This window comes from Ursus maritimus, unplaced genomic scaffold (assembly GCF_017311325.1).
Source record: "Ursus maritimus isolate PB19 unplaced genomic scaffold, ASM1731132v1 scaffold_31, whole genome shotgun sequence".
NCBI classification, from domain to species: domain Eukaryota; kingdom Metazoa; phylum Chordata; class Mammalia; order Carnivora; family Ursidae; genus Ursus; species Ursus maritimus.
The window spans coordinates 6,013,336-6,038,450 of record NW_024425675.1 but is presented as its reverse complement, the minus strand read 5'-3'; the positions used below and the strand labels follow the sequence as shown (position 1 = coordinate 6,038,450).

Here is a 25,115-nt window from a genome sequence, read left to right as displayed (position 1 = left end):
TTTTTGGAGAGGTTGAAGACAGACATGTGGGTGGCAGGAAGCAAATGTTTCCTCCAAGGCTAGGCTGTCATAAACCCAGTTTATATCTTTTTTTAAGTCAAATTGAGTAATAGCACAAATTTCGTTTTTGAATTTTCTTCTAATTACATTATAGCAAATTTCTAGCAAACCCTGATCAAAAGGCTATTTTCACAACAACAACAACAACAACAACAACAAAAAGGCTGTTACCACATATTATTCTCTTACTTCTGCGACTCAGTGAATTTTTTGTTTAATAACTAAAACCTATCAGGGAATTTGTGTGTATATGTATTATTTAATTTAGACCAAAAATTAATCAAAATAAATTCTAAATAAAAAATGAAAGAAAGAAAAATGTCTTAAAGTCATTTCCTTTGGATGGGATCTGACCAGTCTGACTGGAATCAACCCTGAAACAGGTAGCTCTTCTTTCTCTTCAAATATTGGAAACCTCCCCTAGAGGTGCTTGGCCTTTTTTGGTGAAAGCTTCCAATACAAATACAGGAGCATAAATCTGAGAAAGACTCTGAGAAAGAGTGCTCTGGAGGAAAAAAAAAAAAAAAGATTCTAAAAGATTCTAAAAACTTACATAATCTGAGTTAGGAAGCTCTCAAAATCAATTCTCCCGTCCTCCACTCCAGCACATTTCCCTCCACTATTTGTGGAGCCTCAACCCGATCAGCCTCAATTATTCATACTGCCAATGCGGGAGGACTCACTGTCCAGCGAAGGAGCCCCGTTTATTTGCATGTACATGTAATTGTTGCCAATTTATTCATTATGGCATTCATTATACTAAGCAGAAATTCTCTCTGCAACTTCTCCCATTGATTCTAGCTATGTCTTTCTGTAGCTCTAAATCTCCGGTTCCTCTTCCACTTGAAAGCAACGCAAATTACAGAAACTTGGAATAGGCTGCAAAATGTCTAGTGTAACCTCACTTACTACATACGCTAGAGAGCCTTGGATATGTACTTTTGTTCTCTCTAAATTTACCTCCACTCGTATCAGGCGGGAGGCTGAGCTGGTTGGAATGAGGATGTAGGGTAGGGAGTAAGAGGGATTGAGCTGATTCCAATGGACTTGGAGAATTTAAGGAATTGCAAAAAGGCAACTGTGGCTAGAGCACAGTGAGCAAGACAGACAATGGTAGGAGATAAAGTCAGCAGGCAGAACATGGAGGGCCTGGCAGAACATGGTGAGACCTGGGGTTTTATCCTGAGTGTGATGGGTAGTCACTCAAGGGTTCTGAACAGGAAAAAGGACAGGAACCATTTAACATTAAAACAAAACAAAACAAAACAAAACAAAAAAACACTTTTGCCCCTGTATGGAGAACTGACTGCAGAGGTGCAAGGAGGAGATAAGGAAGGCCAGTTACAAGACTGTTGCTATTATCCAGGCAACTTATGACGACAACAGGTTGTATTATATTAGGGAAGTAGTGGGTGGAGGCAATACAGGGGTATTTGGGATATATATCAAAAGGAGGATATGTAGGTCTTACTAATGGGCTGGATATGGGTTAAGAAGGAAAGAGAAAACTCAAGATGGCCTCTAGTTTTTGGCCTGAGCAAAACTGTGTTGATCATTTACTGAGACGAAGAAGGAGGGCAGGAACACATTTGGGGAGGAGAGTCCAAGAGTTCTATTTCTGACATGTTAAGTTTGAAATGTTTCAAATTAGACTTTCAAATAGATGTTGAATAGGCAGCCACAGATATGAGCCTGGAGCTCACAGGAGAGATCAAGGTAAGGAATAAATCTGGGAGAACAGAAAGCATTTAAAGCAAGGGGTCACATGAGACCACATAGGGAATAAATATAGAAGGTGGCCAAGGACTAAGCCCTGAAGAATGCCAACTTTTAAAGACCATGAAGAAGACAAGATAGCAAAGGAGACTTTGTATTTTTATGTGTATTTTATGCTTTCAAGTGTAAGAGAGACTGGAGATTTAGAGCTACAGAAAGACATAGCGAGAACTGATGGGGAGAAGTTACAGAGATTTCTGCATGGTGTAATGAGGACTTTGATGAATAAGCTGGTAAGTAACTCATATTCTTCTTCAAAAAAACAGAATTACAGTTAACCCTTGAAAAACACGGATTTGAACTGCATGGATTTGGGGACGCCTAGGTGGCTCAGTCAGTTAAGTATCTGCCTTCGGCTCAGGTCATGATCCCAGGGTCCTGGGATGGAGTCCCACATCAGGCTCCTTGCTCTGAGGCGAGCCTGCTTCTCCTTCTGCCTGCCACTCCCCCTGCTTGTGCTCTCTCTCTCTCTCTCTCTGTCAAATAAATAAAATCTTAAAAAAAAAAAAAAAACACTGCATGGATTTTTGTTTTGATACAGTACTGTACTCTAATGTATTTTCCTTACAATTTTCTTAATAACGTTTTCTTTTCTCCAACTTATTTTATTGTAAGACTGCAGTATATAATACATATAATGTACAAAATATGTGTTAATCAACTGTTTACATTATTAGCAAGTCCTCCTGTCAACAATAGGCCATTTGTAGTTAAGTTTTAGGGGAGTCAAAAGTTATATGTGATTTGACTATGGGGGTGGGGCAGGACCCCTAAAGTCCACATTGTTCAAATGTTAACTGTATTTTATATGTACGAAGTTCATAGCCACCCATCATAAACTTCAAAAACCACCTTTCAAAGTCACGTGCCTACTCTATTTCTGACTCCTGCCCTATTGACTGAGTCTGGATAGCTGCATTTCACGTGTCAGCTGCTCAATTACCACATCTCTGGCCTCTGGCATGTGTCCTGGCTTCTGGATCCAAATCTTCACCCCAACTAACAACTTCTAGTTGCCCAACACTGACCAGGAGGCACGCTGAGATCATGTTCCCCAGAGCTGCCAAAAGTTCTTGGCTTATGATCAATGAAGCACACAATGAGTGAGTGTTCAGCAGTTAATCAGGTGACAGAGAACAACTGACATGTTAGGGAACCATAGAATGAGCCAGATCTAGGCCGAAACAGGGAACAAGAGATTGTACTCCAGGCTAGTCACCCCAGGCCAATCTGCTCTAGGTCACCCAGTGTGATCAGACACCCCTTTCCCCAGAAGAATTAAAGTACTCTGCAGTTTACCATGTATCCATGGATTAAGGATTTCCTGGAATCTGGTAACATTATGAACCAAACAGTAGGTACTGCACACCATGGGTACCTGTTCTTTCTGCACCAAAGCCTCAGGGCTAGCCTGAAGACATCTGTTCCTTTCCCCCGCGACATCTACAAAGGGAATTCCTAACTATTTTTGTATTTGTGAAGATTAAATCAGATCACTGTAAGTGCCTGGTACATAGAAAGTGCTCAATACATATTAGCTATTCTCATTTATATTTTAGATGACCACAAAAGGACAGTCAGCTGAATGATAAAGGAAGTCTCTAAAAACAACACTTTCAGGGCTCTTCTAGCACAAAAGATTAATAAAAGAGGTTTTTTGTTTGTTTTTTATGTATGAACTATTACATGATCAAAGGAATTTAAACTTGTCCTGAAAAAGCTGTCTTCCATTTTTCTGAACTTCTTTACCGAGATTTCGCAAAATTATGTTACACAACTAAGAAGTAAAGATATCAATTCTATTAACATGAGATTGATAATACCAATTCTGAATAAATACCATCAAGCAAAACAGAAATCTCTTAGCCTAATAATTATTCTGCAATAGTCACTCAGGCCTGTTGTTGTTTTAAATGTCTATATCCTTTAAGTATAATAGAGTTCTATTTCCTTTTATGAAATTTAAGTTTAACTAAAATCATTAAAGTTGGCAACAGAAGCAGGAAACCATTTATAAGACCAGCATGGCTATTTTACTTTTATTAATGAAAAGTTATGTAATAGTTTCAGCAAACTACAGAGTTCCATTCTTGTAGCCTTTTAATATTTATAGAAATTTAAAAGAGTTATACTGCTAAGAGTTCATTTTTGAAACTGAGAATTTCTATTATCTGACAGCAATCAATTATTTTAGCTCAATTACAGAAATGGCTATTTAAGAGTCATGTTCATCTTTATTCATACTCCTTAACAAAAGGTCAACTATGTCTCGTACTTGACCTAGAAGCTCACATAGGTGGAACTGAACAAGACGACACTGAGAGGGTCTCAACTCCAAACTGGAGGCCCATTACTGGCCTTTTGGCCTCCGACAATATATTAAAGTAAAGAGAAGAAAAAGAAAAAGGCATGGCACGGGGAAACTGCTTTCATTAATACAAAGTGCTGTACTAAACTACCAAAGAGCACAGAAGCACCTTAAAAGAATCAAAGGGCAAGTCTGTGATCAGGTGTACGGAGATGGTCACAAACACCATGCCCATATCCAAAATCTGAAATCCCACACCCTCCTCTGAACTGAAAAATGAAACCTACAGTCACATATTCCCTTGCATCCCTATTCACGGAATCTGGATTTTTTAAAAGGTAACAATTCTGGTTTTTCAAACTATTACAGAGAAAAGCTACTTCAAAAGTATAATTTTCAAATAAATCAACCTTTATTTTCTTCTGTGTTAAGTGAATTTTTACTTGGGAATAATTTTAGATTTACAGAAAAGTTGCAAGGATACTATGGAGTTCCTGTATACCCCTCACTCAACTTTAACACCTTACATAATCATGGTTTTGGCAAAACTAAGGAATTAATGTTGATATACTGCTATTAATTAAGCCTCACACTTTGTTTGGATTTCTCCTGCTTTTCCACTAATGCCTTTTTTCAGTCACAAGATCTAATCCAGGTACCACATTGCATTTACTGATTTTTTTTTATTTTTTATTTTTTATTTTATTTTATTTTTTTAGTGCTTTAAGTTCTGGTACGTGCCAAACTTATGCGTCTTATTAAATGTCTTCATTATAAATATGACAGAAAATAGCCCTCGGCTCCCTGGAAAATATGACCTGTTGGATCCTAGAGAAATGTTACATTAAGATGCATGTAAATATGATATTTCTACTAGTGTTTTAAGAGAAAAAGAGGTAAGTCACTTTGTCAGGAACTTTGTCAGGAACCTATGAGATCAAATTATTTAATGTTTCAGAAATATCTCTGCAAAAAATCCTTGTCACTTACCTGTCTCCCAAGGTTCCGGTAAACACTCATAAGACATACAGTGAATCCTTTTAATTAATTCTGTAATAGAATGTAAAGTATTATTATAATCATATTCAAATAATCCATTTTTATCAAACATGTAGAAACTGCCTTCCTTTCATTCCCAAATTTCATTTTTAATTACTGTATATTTTTATTAAGATAACAAAGGAACTAATTTAAGGGAGCATAATGTGGGAAATTTATTACATGTCTTTACTTTAAAACTGAAGGCATGCAAAATTTAATGAAAGTTTTAAGATGAACAGAAAATGTTCTAGAAAAAAAGAAATGCCGAATGAATGAAACTGACTAGGAGGAATGCTTCACGTTCTTTTCCACGAACATAATGTAGAAATTACTAAATCGTCACAAACAAGTGACTCATACTGAGGGCATAGCTTTGATGGGACAATAGTAATCCAGAGTATGGAGGTAGGAGGTTTTTGAGAAAATACACATCTGGTAAAGTGTCCATGTGTGTCAGTTTGCTTGAGACAGTCCCAGCTTATGCCTGCTGTCACAGTGTCCCACTAAATTTATTATTTCTCTTTGATTTTTCTTACTCTAGTGCTTTTTGTTGTTGATAATGGTAGGAGTATAATAAGCCTGGATTTTTACTTTCAGGTTCTGCCATTATCTTGTTGAGCTGTATGAGATTCATGTGCACTCAGTTGCCAATTTAACATGTGGTTAAATCTGAAAGACCTTGAGCAGTGACCCATCTCTGGATGGGGCTGTAACTGATACCTCATTCTCAAAGACAATACCCAAGCCACTCGCAGAAAAAAAAGCACACTCAGACAGGAATAGCTAGAGACAACTAACTCCTTCAGTCTTGGGTGGATGTGGAAGAAATATTTAATGCTGCTGCCCCTGCTTCTGACTAGCTCAAAGACCAATTTAAGAAAAGCAGATGGAGAGATTTTACATATTACTCTATAAAGCATGACTTTTCATTTAGATCAAATGACTGGTCTTTAAATTTCTCTTTCTCAATTCTAATTACAATTTATCTTGTTTACACAATCAAAGCTCATGGACAGCTGTTACTCTGTTGGTTCTGTTAACAGAAGAAATTCACACTTAAATGATGCCAGCTTTCTATTGGTGTAAGGTGATACATCAAATAGAAAACTCAGTTAATTCCCCCTTTCTTTTCTTAACTGATTTAGAGAGTAATTCAATAAAACAATATGCATACAAATATACTGCTGGGCTAATAACATACACAAATTTTCTATATTTGCAATAACAAAACAGATGAAGCAGGTGAGAGGAAAGCTGTATTAGAGTAAGGAAATAACACCAAATGGAAACTCAAAGCCACACAAATATAAGAAGAGAATTAAAAATAGAAAGGCTAATACAATTAACTCTATAAATACATATTTACCCTCCTTTCTTCTCTCAGCTTCTTTAAAAGACGTAAGATTAGGGGGCACTGGGATGGCTCAATCAGTTAAGTGTCTGACTTTGGCTCAGGTCATGATCTCAGGATCCTGGGACTGAGCCCAGCGGGGCAGGCTCCATTCTCAGCAGGGAGTCTGCTTGTCCCCTTCCCCCTCCCTCTGCCCCTCCCCTCACTTGTGTGCTCTCTCTCTCACTCTCAAATGAATAGATACATAAAAAATAAAAGACATGAAAATATATAAAGTAAAAATTATAACAATATATTGTTGGGTTTCTACAACATATAGACATAATACATATAATAATGGCAGCAAAAAGTGGGGAGAGAGAAAATGGGGCTATACAGGAGAAAAGTTTATTCTGCTGAATATAAGTAAAAATGAGAAATAGAGTCTTCTAAGTTAAAATGTATATTGTAAAACCTAGAGCAAACACTAAGAAAATAACTCAAGATACATAATTTCAAAATGATTAAGGAACAAAAAATACCACACTGGAAGATATTCACTTAATTCAAAAGAATTCACTTAAGTTTAAAAGAATTCAAGAGAACAAAAAAAGGCATGAGACCTACAGAAAACAAAAAGCAAAAGAGCAGATGCAAAACCATCCATATCAATAATATTAAATGTGAACACATTAAACAACCCAATCAAAAAGCAGATGATATCAGATATTTTTAAAAGTCCAATGATAGCTGACCCTCGAAAAACATGGTTTGAGCTGTACAAGTCCATTTAATGTGGATTTTTTTTAATAAATACAGTATAGTACTGTAAATGTATTTTTCTCTTCCTATTAATTTTTTTAAAAGATTTTATTTATTTACTTATTTATTTATTTGAGAGAGAGAGAGAGAGCATGAGCAGGGGGGAGAGGTAGAGGGAGAGGAAGAAGCAGACTCCTCACTGGGTAGGGAGCATGACACAGGGCTTGATCCCAGGACCGCGAGATCATGACCTGAGCGGAAGACAGATGCTTAATCAACTGAGCCACCCAGGCACCCCCCTTATGATTTTCCTAATCATATTTTTCTTTTCTCTAGCTTACTTTATTGGAACATATAACATATCCACATAAAATATGTAACATACAAAATATCTGTCAATTGACTATTATGTTATTAGTAACGCTTCTGGTCAACAGTACATTACTGGTAGTTGAGTTCTGGGGGAATCAAAAGTTATATGTGGATCTCAACTGTGCTGGGGGTCAGCACCACAACCCCTGTGTTGTTCAAGGGCAAGAGTGTCCCTACAGGAGACACATTTTAGGTTCAACGATACAAATAGGTTGAAAGTAAAAGTTAGGAAAAAGACACACTATGCAAAGAGGGACCATAAGAGAAAGAGAAAAAAAACAAACTTTAAGACAACAGTAACAGAATCAAAAGAATAAACAATTCAAAAACAATAATGGAAGACATCGTATCCTCTTTGAATAATAGATGGAACAACCAAGAAGAAAATCCAAAACGAAATAGAGGATTTGAACAAAACTTAGGCCAATGAGACCTAATAGGCATCTATAGAACATTTCACCCAACAACAACACAATACACATTCTTCTCAAGTGCACATGAAACATTCTCTAAGGTAGACCAAATTCAAGGCCATGGACAAGCCTCAATAATTTAAAGTGATTAAAATCATGCAAGGAATGTTCTGTGACCATGATAGAATGCAATTAAAGAAGGAAATTTTGGAAGTTTGCAAATATGTGGAAATAAAACATTATACTGCTAAATAACCAATAAGTCAAAGAAGAACTCATAAAGGTATAAGAAAATTCCCTGACATGAATGAAAATCAAAACAACATACCAAAACTTATGGGGTACAGCTAAAGAAAGCAGTGCTTACAGTAAAATTTATAGCTGTAAATGCCTATACTAAAAAAGAAGATCTCAAATGAAAAACTTAAAGTTCCATCTTAAGAACTGAGAAAAAGAAGAGCAAACAGAAAAGCAAACAGAAAGAAGGGAATAATAAAGATTAAAGTGCAAACAAATGAAATACAGAAGAGAAAAATGAGAAAGAAAATCAATGAAAACAGAAGCTGGTTCTTTGAAAAGAGCAACAAAATTGAAAGATCTTTAGCTGGAGTAACCCAGAAAAAAAAAAAAAAAAAAATGAAGGAACACACAAATTACCAGAATCAGGAATGAACAAATGAACACTACTATTGACCTTCTAGAAACAAAAGTTATTATAAACAAATACTATGAACAACTGTACATCAGCCAATTGAGTACATGAATGAAAACAAATTCTTACTACAATTGACTGAAGAAAAAATATAAACTCTGAATAGGCCTATAACAAGTAAAGAGATTGAGTTAGTAATTAAAACACTTCCAACAAATATAGGTGCAGACCCAGAGGGCTTCATTGGTTATATAATACATACACATATATACACATATATGATACATATGCATACACACACACACATATATATGTATATAAATGGAGAGAACACTTCTACAGGTCAGTATTACTCTGATACCAAAACTAGACGAAGACATAAGAAAACTACAGACCAATATTCTTTATGTATATAGATGCAAAAATCCTCAACAAAATACTAGAAAAGCAAATCCAGCAATATGTAAAAAGTACTAAAACCATGACCAAGTGAGTTTTACACTAGGAATGATAGGTTGGTTCAATACACAAACAAACAAAAAACCCCAATAAATATTATATTAACTAAATTAACTAATACTACATTAACAAATTTTTTTAAAACTACATGATCATATCAATAAACACAGAAAAAGCATTTGCCAAACCAACACCCTCTTATAAAAAGCATTCAACAAACCAAGAATTTCCTCAACCAGACAAAAGACATCTACAAAAAACTCACAGCTAACATCATACTCAATAATGAAAGACTGAATGTGTCCCTCCTAAAACTAGAAACAAGAGAACTGCATCCTATTTCTTACACTTCTACCTAACATTTCACTGCAAGTTCAGCCAATGCAATTAGGCAAGAAAAAACAAAAACAAAAACAAAAACAAAAAAAGCATCCAGATTGGAAAGGAGTAAGTATAACCATCTTTCTTCATAGATGACATAATTTTGTATACAGAAAATCCTAAGGAATCTACTAAAAAAAAAAAAAAAAAAAAAAAAAAAAACTTTTAAAATAACCAACCATGTTCAGCAAGGTTGCAGAACACAAGAATAATATATAAAATTCTTTTTTTTTCTATACAACAGCAATGACTAACCCAAAAATGAAATAATGAAATTAAGAAAACAATTCCATTTACAATCACATCAAGAAGATCAAAATACTTGGAATGTATTTAACAAAAATAGTATAAAACTTGCACCCTAGAAACTACAAAATACTATTAGAAGAAATTAAAGACAAATAAATGAAAAAACATTCCATGTCCATGGACTGTTAAGACTTGATACTGATAGGATGTTAATACTTCTCATATTATTCTACATATTCAGCACAATTCTTATTATAATCCAAGCTACCTTTTCTGCAAAAACTGAAAAACTTATCCTAAAATTCACATGGATATGCAAAAGACCCAAAATAGCCAAACAATCTCAAAAAATGGAAAAGATAGTTGGAAGACTCACATATCCCAATTTCAAAACTTACTATATAGTTACAGTAATTGATATAGTATGGTACTGGCATTCAGATAAACATGTAAAACAATGGAAAGAAATTGAGAGTCCAGAAATAAATTATTACATTTATGGTCAATTTTGATAGGGCATTATCCAAAACAATTTAATGGGAAAAATATAATCTTTTTTAACAAATGGTGCAGGGACAACTGGATATCCACAATCAAAAATACCAAGCTGGACTTCTTCCTTACACCATATGCAAAAATTAACTAAAAATGGATCACACTGGGCGCCTGGGTGGCTCAGTCGGTTATGTGTCTGCCTTCAGCTCAGGTTATGATTCCAGGGTCCTGGGATAGAGACCCATGTTGGGGCCCCAGCTCAGCAGGGAGCCTGCTTCTCCCTCCTCCTCTGCCCCTGCTCATATACTCTTTCTCTCTTTCTCAGTCTCTCGAATAAATAATCTTTAAAAAAATAAAATAAAATATAAAATAAATGGGTCACAGAAATCAATGTAAATGTTAAAACTGCAAAACTCTTAGAAGAAGAGCAGAAAATTTGTGACCTTGGATTAGACAATCATTTGTTAAATATCATACCAGAAGTACAAGTGACAAGAAAAAACAGATAAACTGGGATATCTCTAAATTAAAATCTTTTGTGCTGTAAATGATATACTATCAAGAAAATGGGGGAAAACCAGAATGGAAGTAAATAACTGTAAATCATATATCTAAAAAGAAACTGCTATCAGTAATAATGAACCTTTCTAACTCATTAATAAAAAATAAAGTTATTTAATTAAAAATTAAATAATAAGCAAAAGGCTTGAATAGACATTTCTCCACAGAAGATTTACAAATGTCTAATAAATACGTGAGAAGATGCTCAACATCATTAACCACTGGAGAAATGCAAGTGAAAAACACAATACATTTTTAATCAATTTAATATTCAGTGAGACAACACTCCATAGCCAGTAAGATGGCTATAATCAAAAAGAGAAAGAGCAAGTACTGATGAAGATGTGGAGAAATTAGAATCCTCTACATTGTTGGTGGGAATGAAAAATGGTGCAGCCAATTACAAAAACATTTTGGCAGTTCCTCAAAAAGGTTAAAACATAAGGTACCATTTGACCCAGCAATTCCCACTACTAAGTAACTACTCAAAGGAAAAGAAACATATATCCACACAAAAACTTGAACATAAATGTCACAGCAGCATTAATCGTAATAGCCGATAAGTGGAAACAACCCGAATGTCCATCATCTGATGAATGGATAAACAAAATGTGCCATATCCATATAATGGAATAGTATTCAGCAACACAAAGGATTAAAATATTAATATATGCTACATCATCAATGAATCTCAAAGGCACTATACTAAATGAAATAAGTCAGACACAAAAGACCACATACTATATGCTTCAATTTACATGGAAAGCCAGAATAAGCAAATATATAGACAGAAAGTAGATTAATGGTTGTCAAGGCTGGGGTGATTGGAAAAACAGGGATGGGGAGTGACTGCTAACAGGTACAGATTTCTTTTTGGGATGATGAAAATGTTCTAAACCTAGATTGTAGTGATGGCTGTATAATTCTGTTGACTATACTAAAACTACCAAACTATATGTTAAATAGGTTAATTTAATGGCATGGAAATTGTATTGCAATAAAAATGTTTTTATTTTGGTTAAAACCAAACTACAGTGTCAAAGGAAGCTAATTAACTCCATAAATATTAAAAAGAAAAATGTAAGTAATTACTATGAAAATTGGGATAATGATCATTTAAGAGAGAAAAGAGGGTTGTGACTGACACAGTACACATGGAAGAGTTTCAAGGATGATTGACAAAGTTCTATTTCCTGACCTGGGCGTTATCAGCATTGCAATAATTCAGTAAACCATGTATTTGATTTAAGTGGTCTTCCGTATCTATGTTTTATTTTATATTAAAAACACATGTTTAAGGGACAAGTCTGGATTTTTAAAAAAAAGTAATTTGAGATTATATCCTAATCATCTGACTAAATTATTGTTAAGACAATGATGAAAATATCCTATATCGGTATACAATTATTGAGCATTTGGAACATGGCTAGCATGATTGAGGAACTGAATTAAATTTTTTTTTAATTACTGAAGTACAGTTGACCTATATGTTAAGTTTCAGGTATACAACAGTATTTGACAATTCTATACATTATACAATGTTCCCCCCCATGATTAAGTGTAATTACCATCTGTCACCATACGTTATTATATTATTGACTATATTCCCTATGCTGTACTTTTCATCTTCATGACCTATTTATTTTATAACTGGAATTTTGTACCTCTTAATCCCTTTAACCTATTTACTCTTCTCCTTAACCCCCCTCCCCCAGCAACCACCAGTTCTGTTCTCTGTATTTATGATTCTGTTTCTGGGGTTTTTGTTTGTCTGTTTTGTTATTTGGATCGCACATGTAAGTAAAATGATATGGCATTTATCTTTGTCTGACTCACTTCACTTAGCAGAATAACCTCTAGCTGCATCCATATTGTTGTGGGTGGCAAGACCTCATTCTTTTTTATGATGAGCAATATTCCATCATATATACACTACCTCTTCATTCATATACTGATAGACACTTAGGTTTTCCATATCTTGGCTATTATAAATAATGCTGCAATAAACATAGGGTGCATATATCTTTTCAAATTAGTGTTTTTGTTTTCTTTGGGTAAATGACTAGGAGTGGAATTACTGGATAGATGGTGTTTCTACTTTTAATTTTTTGAGGAACCTCCATAATGTTTCCACAGTGGTGGTACCAATCTACATTTCCATCAATAGTGCATAAGAGTTCCCTTTTCTCCACACCCTTACCAATATTTGTTATTTCTTGTCTTTTTGATACTAACCATTCCGACAGGTGTAAGGCAATACTTCATTGTGGTTTGATTTGCATTTTGCTAATGATTACTGATGCTGAGCATCTTTTCATGTGTCTGCCGGCCAGCTGTAGGTCTTCTTTGGAAAAATGTCTATTCAGGTTCTATGCCTATTTTTAATCAGATTATTTGGGGGATTTTTGTGTTGAGTTGTGTAAGTTCTTTGCATATTTTGGATATTAACCTGTTACCAGAAATATCATTTGCAAATATCTTCTCCCATCCAGTAGGTTGCCCTTTTCATTTTCTTGATGGTTTCCTTTGCTGTGCAAAAGCTTTTTTGGTTTAGTCCCAATTCATTTATTTTTGCTTTTCTTTCCCTTGCCTAAGGCAATACATCTATAAATATGTTAAGGCCAAAATATCCAAGAGATTACTGCCCATACTTTCTTTTAGGACTTTCATGGTTTCAGGTCTCACATTTAGGTCTTTAATCCATTTTGAATTTATCTTTGTGTATGGTGTAAGAGGGGTCCAGTTTCATTCTTTTGCATGTAGCTATCCAGTTTTCCCAATACCATTTACTGAAGAGATTGGTTTTCTCCCGCATTGTCTATTCTTGCCTCCTTCATCATAGATTGACCATATAAGCTTGGGTTTCTTTCTATCCTATTCCATTATCTATGTGTCTTGTGTGTGTGTGTGCGCGTGCGCACATGCGCGCACACATGCCCGGGTACCAATACCATATTGTTTTGATTACTATAGCTTTGTAGTGTATCTTGATATCTGGGATTTTGATATTTCTATCTTTGTTCTTCTTTCTCAAGATTTTTTTTGGCTATTTGAGGTCTTTAGTAGTTCTATACAAATTCTAGGATTTTTTTTTGTAATTACATAGTTTATTGATGTGTTCACTGTCTGTCTTGCCTCATCCATTACACTGTAATTTCCCTGAGGACAGGGAGTAAGTCTGTTTTAACCACCATTATATACCTCCCTATTAGTGTATTACTTAGTACTCAAGAATCTCAAAAAAATCACTAAAAAATCAGCAGTACACAACGAAGAAAAAAAATTGTAATTATATGAGGTGGAAATTTTACAATTATTTGTTCTAGTTCTGTGAAAAATATTGTTGGTATTTTGATAGGAACTCCGTTGAATCTGTAGATTGTTTTGGGTACTATGGACATTTTAACAATATTAATTCTTCCAATCCAAGAGTATGGTATACCCTTGCATTTGTTTGAGTCATCTTTTAATTTCTTTTACCAGTGTCTTCAGTTTTCAGAATATAGGTCTTTAGCCTCTTTGGTTAAATTTATTCCTAGGTATCTCATTATTTTTGCTGCAATTTTAAATGGGATTGTTTTCTTAATATCTTTTTGTGCTTGTTTGTTATTAGTATATAGAAATGCAACAGATTTCTGTATATTAATTTGTATTGTCCAACTTTACTGAATTATTTTATCAGTTCTAATAGTTTTTTGGGGTTTTCTATATATAGTATCATGTCATCTGCAACTGATGAGTTTTACTTCTTCCTTACCAATTTGGATGCCCTTTATTTCTTTTTCTTGTCTGATTGCTGCAGCTAGGACTTCCAGTATATGTTGAATGAAAGTGGTGAACGCAGACATCCTTGTCTTATTCCTGATCTTACAGGAAAAGCTCAGTTTTTGCAAAAGAGATAATGTTAGCTGTGGGTTTGTCATATATAATCTTCATTATGTTGAGGTATGTTCCCTCTAAACTTCTCTTTGTGGAGAGTTTTTATCATGAACAGATGTTGAATGTTGTCAAATGCTCTACTGAGATGATCATGTGGTTTTACCCTTCCTCTTGTTAATGTGATGAATCATGTTGAATGATTTGCAGATACTGAACCCTCTCTGCACCCCTGGAATAAATCCCACTTCATTGTCGTGAATGATCCTTTTACTATATTACTAAACTTGGTTTGCTAATATTTGTTGAGAATTTTTGCATCTATGGTCATCAGGGATTACTGGCCTGTAGTTTTCTTTTTTTGTAGTGTCTTGGTCTGGTTTTGGTATTATGGTAATGCTGGCCTCATTAAATTAATTTGGAAGTTTTCCTTCTTCTATTTCTTGAAATAGTTGAAGAACAATCAGTATTAACTTTTCTTTAAATGTTTGGTAGAACTCATCCGTGAATCCACCTGGTCCTGAACTTTTGTTTATTGGTAGATTTTTGATTACCAATTCATTACTAGTAATCAATCTGTTCAAATTTTCTATTTCTTTCTGATTCAGTTTTAGAAGATTATATTTCTAGGAATTCACCCATTTCTTCTGTTATCCAACTTGTTAGCATATAATTTTTCATAGTAGTCTCTTATGATCCTTTCTATTGCATGATGTCATGACTTTTATATGGTGCCAATTATTTCTCCTCTTTCCTTTCTAATTTTATTTGAGTCCTCTTTTTTTTCTTGACGAGTCTGGCTAAAGGTTTATCAATTCTATTTATCTTTTTAAAGAACCAGTTCTTGGTTTCATGGTTCTTTCTTTCTTTCTTTTTAGCCTCTATTTCATTTATTTCTGTTCTAATCTTTATTATTTCCTTCCTTCTACAAATTTTGGGCTTTGGCTTTTTTCAGGCCTCGTAAGTGTAAGGTTAGATTACTTATTTGAGATTTTCCTTGTTTCTTGATCTAGGACAGCTTTTAGTGGGTCCCAAAGGTTTTATACTGTTTTGTTTCCATTTTTACTTGTCTACATGTATTTTTTTAATTCGTCTTTGATTTCTTCATTGACCCACTAATTGTTTAGTAACATGCTGTTTAGCATCCATGTGTTTGTGGTTTTTTTTCCAGTTTCTTCTTGTAATTGATTTCGAGTATTATACTTCTGTGGTTGGGGGGAATAATGCTTGATGTGATTCCAATCTTCTTAAATTTGAGACTTATTTTGTGGCCTAACACGTGCTCTATCCTGGAGAATGTTCCATGTGCACTTGAATATGTATCCTGGTGTTTGGGGATGGAATGTTCTCTGTGTGTGTGTGTGTGTGTGTGTGTGTGTGTATCTGTTAAGTTCATCTGATCTAATAGGTCATTCAAAGCCACTGTTTCCATCCTGTATCTGTACTGTCCAATACAATTATTGAGCACCTGAAATGTGGCTAGCATGATATGGGAACTTAATTAGTAACAGACAATGCAGGCCTAGAGCATACAACCACTATGAAATTTTTGGCAGACATGTATTTTCAGAAACAGTGAATAAATAAATTAACCTTTAAAATATTAAAAATAAAATTTATATATCACAGAGATGGCAGTTTTATAATAATACAAATAAATAAATACAACTTTTTTAAGTTTGCATAAATTTCTCAAAAAGCAATGAAATAAATAGGGAGTATATATATACACACACACATACATATAATATATATAATATATATACATGTATATGTATATAATATGTGTGTGTGTATATATGTAAATATATATATATATTTATATATATATATCAGAAAATTTTGGAATCAGTTTTGCTTATCTTACTGGACAGAGTTTTTAATGGGCCGAAGAACTCTTAACAACGGTCCTATTTCCAGATTTCATCCAAACTCTGAAGGAAATGAAAAAGGCAACCTAATGTAAACATCACTCAAGTGTTTTCTATAATCTATCAGCAATCCCTATCCCTGCTCAGTCACAAACTGTAAGAACCATGAATTCTACCAGAATCTTGAACAAATCCAAATAAAGTCTAAGGTGTTTCTGTCACTTCACTTGTTCCCCAGTCTTAAGTTCTTCAGATTTGATTTTTATGACCAGTTTTTATCATTAAAAATGGTCCTTAACTTTCAGTCACTTGACAAACATTTCTTATTATGTTAGGTGCTATATTTGGAAACAGATAAAAAGTATAATCTTTGTCCTTAAAGAAATTATAGTCTAGAGGGAGCAAACACCCAATAAACCTGCAGAACTGAACAGTGATTAAGTGCTAAATGAGTACCATTTATATACCTATATGGTTGCACAGAAAAGGAATACCTAATTCCCAGGAATAGAAAGGGAATTCCCAAGGGAATTCCCTAATTCCCAGGGAAGCAAGGCAATAGCAGAGGCATCCCTAAGCTAAGTCTTGGAAGTAAGCAGGACCTATTGAAGCAGTCAAGGGGGAAACAGAACTGTTTCAGGCAAGGAGAAAACAAGCAAAGGTTCAAAAACCCAAAAGAACTCAGAATTGAGGCAAGTTCAGTATTGAAATACAGTAAAGGAGAAGAGGGGAAAAAAGAACGCTAGACAGGTGGGTAGAGACTCAATCATGAAGCCCTTTGTTTGCATGGGACAGAGACCGGATTTTATTTGGAAGGTGCAGGAGCCCAAAGAATTCTGAGCGTAGGAATAATGTGATTAGATTTTCATTAAAAAAAAAAAATCACTCTGCAACAGTATGAAGTATAAATAAGAGAAAATCTGAGATAGAATATAGGATGAGCATGTTAGAGATCATTCTAGTAGCATAAGTGAAAAGAAATAAGTGCTCAAACTGAAGCAGAGACAGTAGAGATGGTAACAAAATGATGCATGTGAGGGGTATTTAGAGCATGAAACATGAATTGACTGTATATGGGGATAAGGAAGAATAAAAAACCAGGGTGAGTTCCAGTTTCTTACTTGAGAAAAAGGACACTAGTATTCATCAATAAAACAGAATACAGGAAGAACAAGAAGTGCAGGTTTGAGAGGTAATTTTGAGTTTTGAAATTCAGGAAGAAGGTAGTAGTTAGTAAAATAAATAATACCAAAAAAAATAAGCTCCAATCTACAAGCCCCAGCTCAGACTTACTGAATCAGAAACTCTAGGGATGGAGCCCAGCAATCTGTATTTTTAATCATCGTCCAGATGATTCTGGTGTATGCTAAGCCTGCAGAACCACTGGTCTTGCCAAACATTACTGGTAATAGTGGCTAAGAACCAGGCAATCAGGTGGACACTGATGATGACAGAAGGGAAAGGTTATTAGTAGGAGGAGCAGAATCCAGATTACAGAAGATTTAAGGAATACACTAGAAGAAGAGAGAGCACATGTAGACTCTTCTTTCAATATAGCCTGAAGAGAACAAGAAGAGGTGATTTTAAAAAAATTAACAGAAAAAAGTCTCCCAAAAGTAAGAAAATGATTCAGAGGAACTGGCCTTGGGAGGTATGGCAGGCACCAGTGGTTGCCTTCCCAGTCCACTGTCTTCCTGGAAAACAGAATCCTAATTTAGTTCTTCTCTGGGAGGACTGGAGGGCCACAAATTTTGACTAGTCTAAGCCCATCACAGGACTTCCATATTCCTTGCCATGGACTGGTTTAGAAATGGGTTATATGATGTACATTCAGGTAGTGAAGTCTGCTAAGATTCTTTGGGGAAAGCTTTTTTCACTCTACAAAAAGACATCAAAGAAATGCTATGGCCTGAATTTTTGTGCTCCCCACCCCACAAAACACAGGTTGAAGCCCTAATCCCCAATGGGATGGTATTTGGAGGTGGGGCCTTTGGGAGGTAATTAAGGTTACATAAGGTCATGAGGGTGGAGCCCCCAACATGGTATTAGTGTTCTTACAAAATGAGATAGAGACTAGAAAGCTCTCTGCCATGTGAGGAAACAACAAAAAGGTGGTTGTCCTCAAGCCAGAAAGAGGCCTTCACCAAGAATCTTCAGGCAACTTAATCTTGGGACTTCCCAGACTCCGGAACTGTGCAAAATAAATGTTTGTTGTTTAAGCCACTCAGTCTATAGTATTTTATTATAGCAGCTGAACCACTGCTATACCAGAAACACCTTCCTTTCTTACAGTCTTGGGTGCCTGGATATGAGGGTATAAATCTTAGAGCTAAAGCTGCCTGCCATCTTCAGACCAAGAGGGGACAAGCCCGAGGACAAAAGGATGTTAGAATGGAAAGATAGATCCTAAGAGCCTAATGACAGCAGTTAGCTGCTACATGAACCAACTATAAAACCATCTTTCTTCCAAATTTCTAGTTTTATGAGATCATAAAATTTACCTATTATTTTCAGTTTCAGTTGGGTCTTCCATTACTTGCCACCTCAAAACATTCTGATACAGAAAGACATTTTTGCTGAGATGGGTGCAAGTGAAATTAACTTTGCCTATTCGAGACATGGGAATTTGAGGGAGTTTCAGACTAAAGTTTCATTTATTAAACAAAATGAAGCTCACATAGATCTATTTTATAAAGGGACTGCCTTAACAGCTCTTTCCTACTTTAAAATATCTAGTATTTCTACTGATAACAATAGTCATGAAGAAGATGATGGTGATAAGCTCAAGATTATTAAAGTATTTTTAAAAGTTAGGCATTTTATCCTTGTATTGTTTACCTTCTGCATTCCATTTGAATTCAACAGTGAAATCATACCAATATCTTCTACTTTCTGTTTGTAACAATTTTCATGTCAATTTCATTTTTCAAACTTTCTTGGTATATAACACTATACCACAATATAGTTTACAGAGGGAACCCTTAACTTGAAAGAACAAACACTCTGAAAATCAAACAATGTATAAAAAGATTTCTATTTTTATTTCCATACATTTTCTGAATCTGTTCAAGAAAAGAAGACATTTCAACTACATCTGTGGAATACCTTTGATTCATATCAAGGAGTGGAAAATCAACACCGTAGCCACGTCGATAAACAGTACAGAAAGTACAATTTGAGCACAAATAACAAAAAGCACTAGAATTGTATGCCTATCCAAGCAGTCCCCAAATGGTGAAAAACAAAATTGGAAGTTAAATTTTAAGACAGTTTTTGAAGCCCAAAACATTCTTCCTATAGAAACAATGTTACGTGGGTCATTCCCTTACTGGGCCAGTCCATAAAACTCTAATAAAATCAAACACACAAGACTATTGTTTGAACTACACCCAGACATAATAATACTTTTTCCTTTGGAAAATACATCACTTTCTCCCTTCACCCTCTACCAAGTCCCAGGAGAGGGGGCCTAGCCATCGACTCTGTTCACCTCTCCAACCTCATTGTTACTCTCCACACTGCACGCTCTCTGGGTTGGCCACACTGCCCTCTTTCAGCCTGCAGGGTCTTTTTCCCTTGTAGTCCCTGCTGTCATGCTCTCTCTGACCTCTTCTAGGTCACCTCCCTCAGCCTTTTGTCTCAGCTTAAATGATACTTCCTCAAGAAGACAGTTCCTCCTCCCCACACTGAGTCACAGGCCCCTGCTGCACTTCTCACCAGCATTTCTCCCACTGTACTGTAATCACTTAGCCTCTGTTGCAATCGCCGTATTTGGGGGATACATCTTATGTGCTACTATTTTAAACCTAGAGCACAGATGAGTAGCTGGCATTTTGAACATGTTTAATACATATTTGTTTGTATGAATGAATTTACATAACAAGGTACTTCAATTTGTTTGTAACCTGACCCATGGAATATTTAACCTGATCTATGGTCACTACCATGAGATAAAGCAGTTTTCCAAAGATTTCTCCACATCTGAATTTATACCTACACATTGCTCATAGAGAGGAGGCTACCTATCCAATTTCTTCCCCATCGCTGGTTTATAAAGTAACTTAAATTGAGCATTAAAATTCTAGCAAATGGAAGTATACATTCTAATGTTATCTGTAACTCTTTCTTGTACATAATGTCATCCATTCTATTTGTTTTGGTTTTTAATTTTTTTTTATTTTATTCAATTTAATTATCATATACTGTATTATTAGTTTCAGAGGCAGAATTCAGTGATTCATCTGGTGCATACAACACCCAGTGCTCATTACTTCACGTGCTCTTCTTAATGTTCGTCACCCAGTTACCCCATCTCCCCACCCATCTCCCCTCCAGCAACCCTCAGTTTATTTCCTATAGTTAAGAGTCTCTTATGATTTGCCTCCCTCTCTGTTTTCAGCTTATTTTATCTTTCCTTCCCTTCCCCTATGGTCACCTGTTTTGTTTCTTAAATTCCACATACGAGTGAAATCATATGGTATCTGTCTTTTTCTGACTGACTTATTTATGTCCATCAACAGATGAATGAATAAAGAAGATGTGATACACACACACACACACACACACACACACACACAATGGAATATTACTCAGCCATCGAAAAGAATGAAATCTTGCCATTTGCAACGACATGGATGGAACTAGAGGGTACTATGCTAAGGTAATATCATTCATTCTTATGGCTTTTACTACAATTGATGAAATGCTAATTCCCAAATTTGTATCTCCAGGCCTGATTTGTCTCGTGTTAAAAATCCAAATTTCCAGGCATCTATAATTTTATACCTGAATGTCCCATAAGGACTTCACTCCAAAGTTTCTTTTCTCCTGTTTTCCCCATTTCAGATAATGACATTACCATCTGGATACTACAACCTGACGCTCAAGTTCTCTCACCCTTGTTACTTAAAAATTGGCCCATAGACCTTTGTTACTTAAAGATTGGTCCAGGGACCAACAGTGCTTGTTGTTCATCACCTGGAATCTTTTTAGAAACACAAGATTGTGCCCCACCCCAGACCTGCTGAATTAGAATTTATCTTTTAACAAAATCCCCAGGCAAGTCACATACATATTAAAATCTGAGAAACCCTAATCTTTAATTCCTTTTTCTCCCTACCCCCTCACATCAAGTCCGCTGAGTCTACACAGGAAAACGTCTCATATATATTCCTTCCCATCCGTTTCTGTTACTGCCCTGATTCAAGCTGTCACCTCTTGTCTGGAACATTGCAATGACCTCTTAGTTGATCTCGTTCCTCTAATCCACTGGTTCTCATCCAGAAGTTCATAAGAGACACTCTGTTGTACAGCTATGAATTTGAGAAAGGCCATATGGTTGGCTGACCAGCACTGTGCATAATATAAAACTTGTTTTACCTATGTTGCAATCAAAATCTAGGGATGCTTACATATGAGAAAGCATGCAAAAATAAAAATGAAAAGACAGAACCACTCCTCTTGTGTCTCCTCGTAACAATCATCCTCCATACTGACCTCAGTTTTCTTTCCAAAATACAAATATGATCATGTCATATCCCTCTCTCAAGTCTTTCAGGGGCTTCTGCACACACTGTGTACTTCTACACCTCCCCCTTTCTGTTCATGCTTTCCTTTTTTTCTCCTTTTGGCAAAAATCTTGCTCATCTTCTAAAGTCCTGCTCAAGAATCAACTCACTGGGAAAAAAAAAAAAAAAGTCATATTATCTTGCCAATTTTCTTGGTAAATAACTGCTTCCCCCTCCCCCTGCACCCCAGCCATATGTTCATCACGTGATCATGGCTGCCTATCTTCCCTGCCAGACAAGGACTTCCCTGAAGGCACTCTGTATCTCAGTCACTGACAGATGGTAGATACTCAAAAAATGTAAAAGAAGTCAATTACCATTTCTATCTGACATCATCAAAAGCTGTAGAACTTTTCACCGATAACGTGAATGCCTTTATAAACTACAAAATACTAAGTACCATATTTTTATAAGATCGAATCATTAAGAAAATAAAATGAAAAAGGAAAATAGCTCCCAAGCTAGATACATCCAAGCATAGTAAAAATTTAAATATGCTTGGAGACTTAATTCACAGTCACATAAATGCAGCTACCCTTGTGAGCCCACAATCTGGGTAGGTCTACTCTTCTTCCTGATAGTTAAACCAGATAATTGGACAAGAAGAAGAGTTTAGCCTTTGATGAGGAGAGGGGGAGGTAAGTCTGTCAGTTGACTTTAAAAATTATATATTTTATCATAAAGATTAAAAAGTTATCTTTATGTAATAAAGAAAATTATTATCCGTAATTTAAAATCATTAACATTTCATTTTTTGCATATTACTTTTCAAATGTGGTTAAATCACACTAAACATACCATTTTGTATTCAGTTATAAAATTCTGTCATAAATTACACTCATAATTACACCTTCAGGGACCACATTATCATCTTGACATACCTGTAGTTCATTAAAATATTCATCAAATTTCATTAATTTAGTTCAACATTTATTGAACAACTGCTGTGTGCCAGGCCCTGAGACAGCTGACCTCCCCTAACCTCAAGAACCCCTACTCAAGGGGCAGGGGTTGACGCATATACCCAGCACCTCAGTCTAGGGCTGAATGCAAATCAAGGATGGCTCACCAGCAGGGTAAGTGCGGTGGGATGTCTCTCCCATCAGACTGCTGCTCTCAAAGGATGAGAAGTCAACAGGAGGTCAGGAGGAAGAGGAGGGGTAAATGCAATATGGACAAGGCAGAAGAACCTAAAATCACACACGTTCAGAGAAAGGCAGTGGCGGAGAGTATAGCACGAGAAACAACTAAACATGAACGGCACTCACTTCATTAAAACCTCACCAGAACTGGGAGTGAACTTAATTTCCAGTACTTTTAAGAGAATAGAAAGGGTGACTCAAGGTAGATTTAAAATGCATTTCTTTGATTACCTGTGATAATGAACCTATTCCTACATTTTTATTACCAATTGTATTACTCATCTGTTAAAATTCTCTGTCTGTTTATGTACTAAGTCTTGATATTTTTTTTCCTCATTAAGTTTAAGAGAACCCTTCAGGTATTAGATATTAACCCTTAGTCACACTTGATGCGAGCATTTCCCCCAGTCTGTTATATGATTTTTCCATTGTGAATAAGTTTAAATGTTATATATTCACATTGTTGACCGATTCTTTGGTGTTTTTCATTGTCCTAATACTGAGTTATCATATCGTACTGAGTTATCACAAATCTGATATATATTACATTCTATTTTCTTTTTTTAAGATTTATTTATTTGAGAGAGAGCGCGTGCGCACACACAAGCATGGGAGAGGCGGGACAGAGGAAGACAGGGAGAGAAAGAAGCAGACTTCCCACTGAGCGCAGAGCCTGACGTGGGGCTAGACCTCAGGACCCTGAGACCATGACCTGAGCCGAAATCAAGAGCCAGATGCTTAACCAACTGAGCCACCCGGGCGCCCCTACATTCTATTTTCTACTGAGTTTTCTAAAGTGTGATTTCAAAAATATTTAGCTCTTGATACCAGCTAGACCTGATAAAGACATGATGTACACAAACATTCACATATAGCCATTAATCTCCCTCTTTCTATCCTATTTCCATTTCCTTTGCCAAAATACAGCTAGGGAATTCCTTTGTATACAAACTCTTCATTCCTTTTAATTCAAATTCCCTTACCTAACAATGCTGGGAAGAGAACAGCTGGAGCAGGTGTCCTACACACTATGTTTAGAGAGGGCCCTGAAACATCCACACCCTCTATGAAAGAAATAAGAATTAATATTTTAAGGCACATATAAGGACACTTATACTTAAAACACTTAATGGATGCATCAGCAATAAACACCAGTGCTAAGTTTGAAGTACTGCTGGCAACATTTCACTCCTATACTTTCTAAGTCCCCAAAACTAGAAACAATTTGCATTTTCTTTGAGGGCTTGGCATGCCATAGCCTTCTGACTTGAGGTTATGGCAGGCAATTTTAAATTAGAAAGGGGGCTTGGTCAAGCGGTTTGCAGTTGAACACATCTGACTCCTATAGGAGTTTGGAAATTGGAGGGGGAAGGGCACATTCTAGATGTCACAATGAGGGAGCACACATTGCTATCAGTGAGGAACTAGAGATCCTAAGTGTTCCACTACATATAAGGCAATCTTGTACGACAAAAACGTACATCCCAAACGCCAATGGCCACCTCACTTTAGCTTATAGCCCAAGATGACTGCTTCCAATATCTAGTCAAAGCAAATCTTCTGACTTCCATTTGTTCTATCTACACTGCCATAGATACTTGTTTCACAGTGATAGGGTCTGCCCCAGGGAAGACTGTGAAGTGTACCCGGCTTTCCTGGATGTCCTCCTTACTCCTCCTGTGGGGACTCTCACCTTACTGCCCATTCTGGCCTGACGCCATTCAAGTAACATCCCCACAAGTTCTGGGCTTTGGCTACACTCTTCTCAACTCTGATCCACCAAAACCTGTTTCCTGCAAG

At 35.8% G+C, this 25,115-nt stretch overlaps 1 protein-coding gene across 6 annotated transcripts in view; it reads right to left on the bottom strand.

Moving 5' to 3' along the window:
* The window catches only part of ZNF438 (zinc finger protein 438), a 173,067-nt gene that overhangs the window by 123,944 nt on the left and 24,008 nt on the right, over positions 1 to 25,115 (bottom strand). For 5 of the 6 annotated variants that reach the window (XM_040645282.1, XM_040645280.1, XM_040645281.1 and 2 more), the window contains one exon: positions 5,135 to 5,194. The exons of the other annotated variant lie outside the window; for it this stretch is intronic. The gene's annotated coding sequence lies outside the window, so the exon portion shown is untranslated. The remainder of the gene's footprint in view (positions 1 to 5,134; positions 5,195 to 25,115) is intronic. 6 annotated transcript variants of the gene reach the window in all.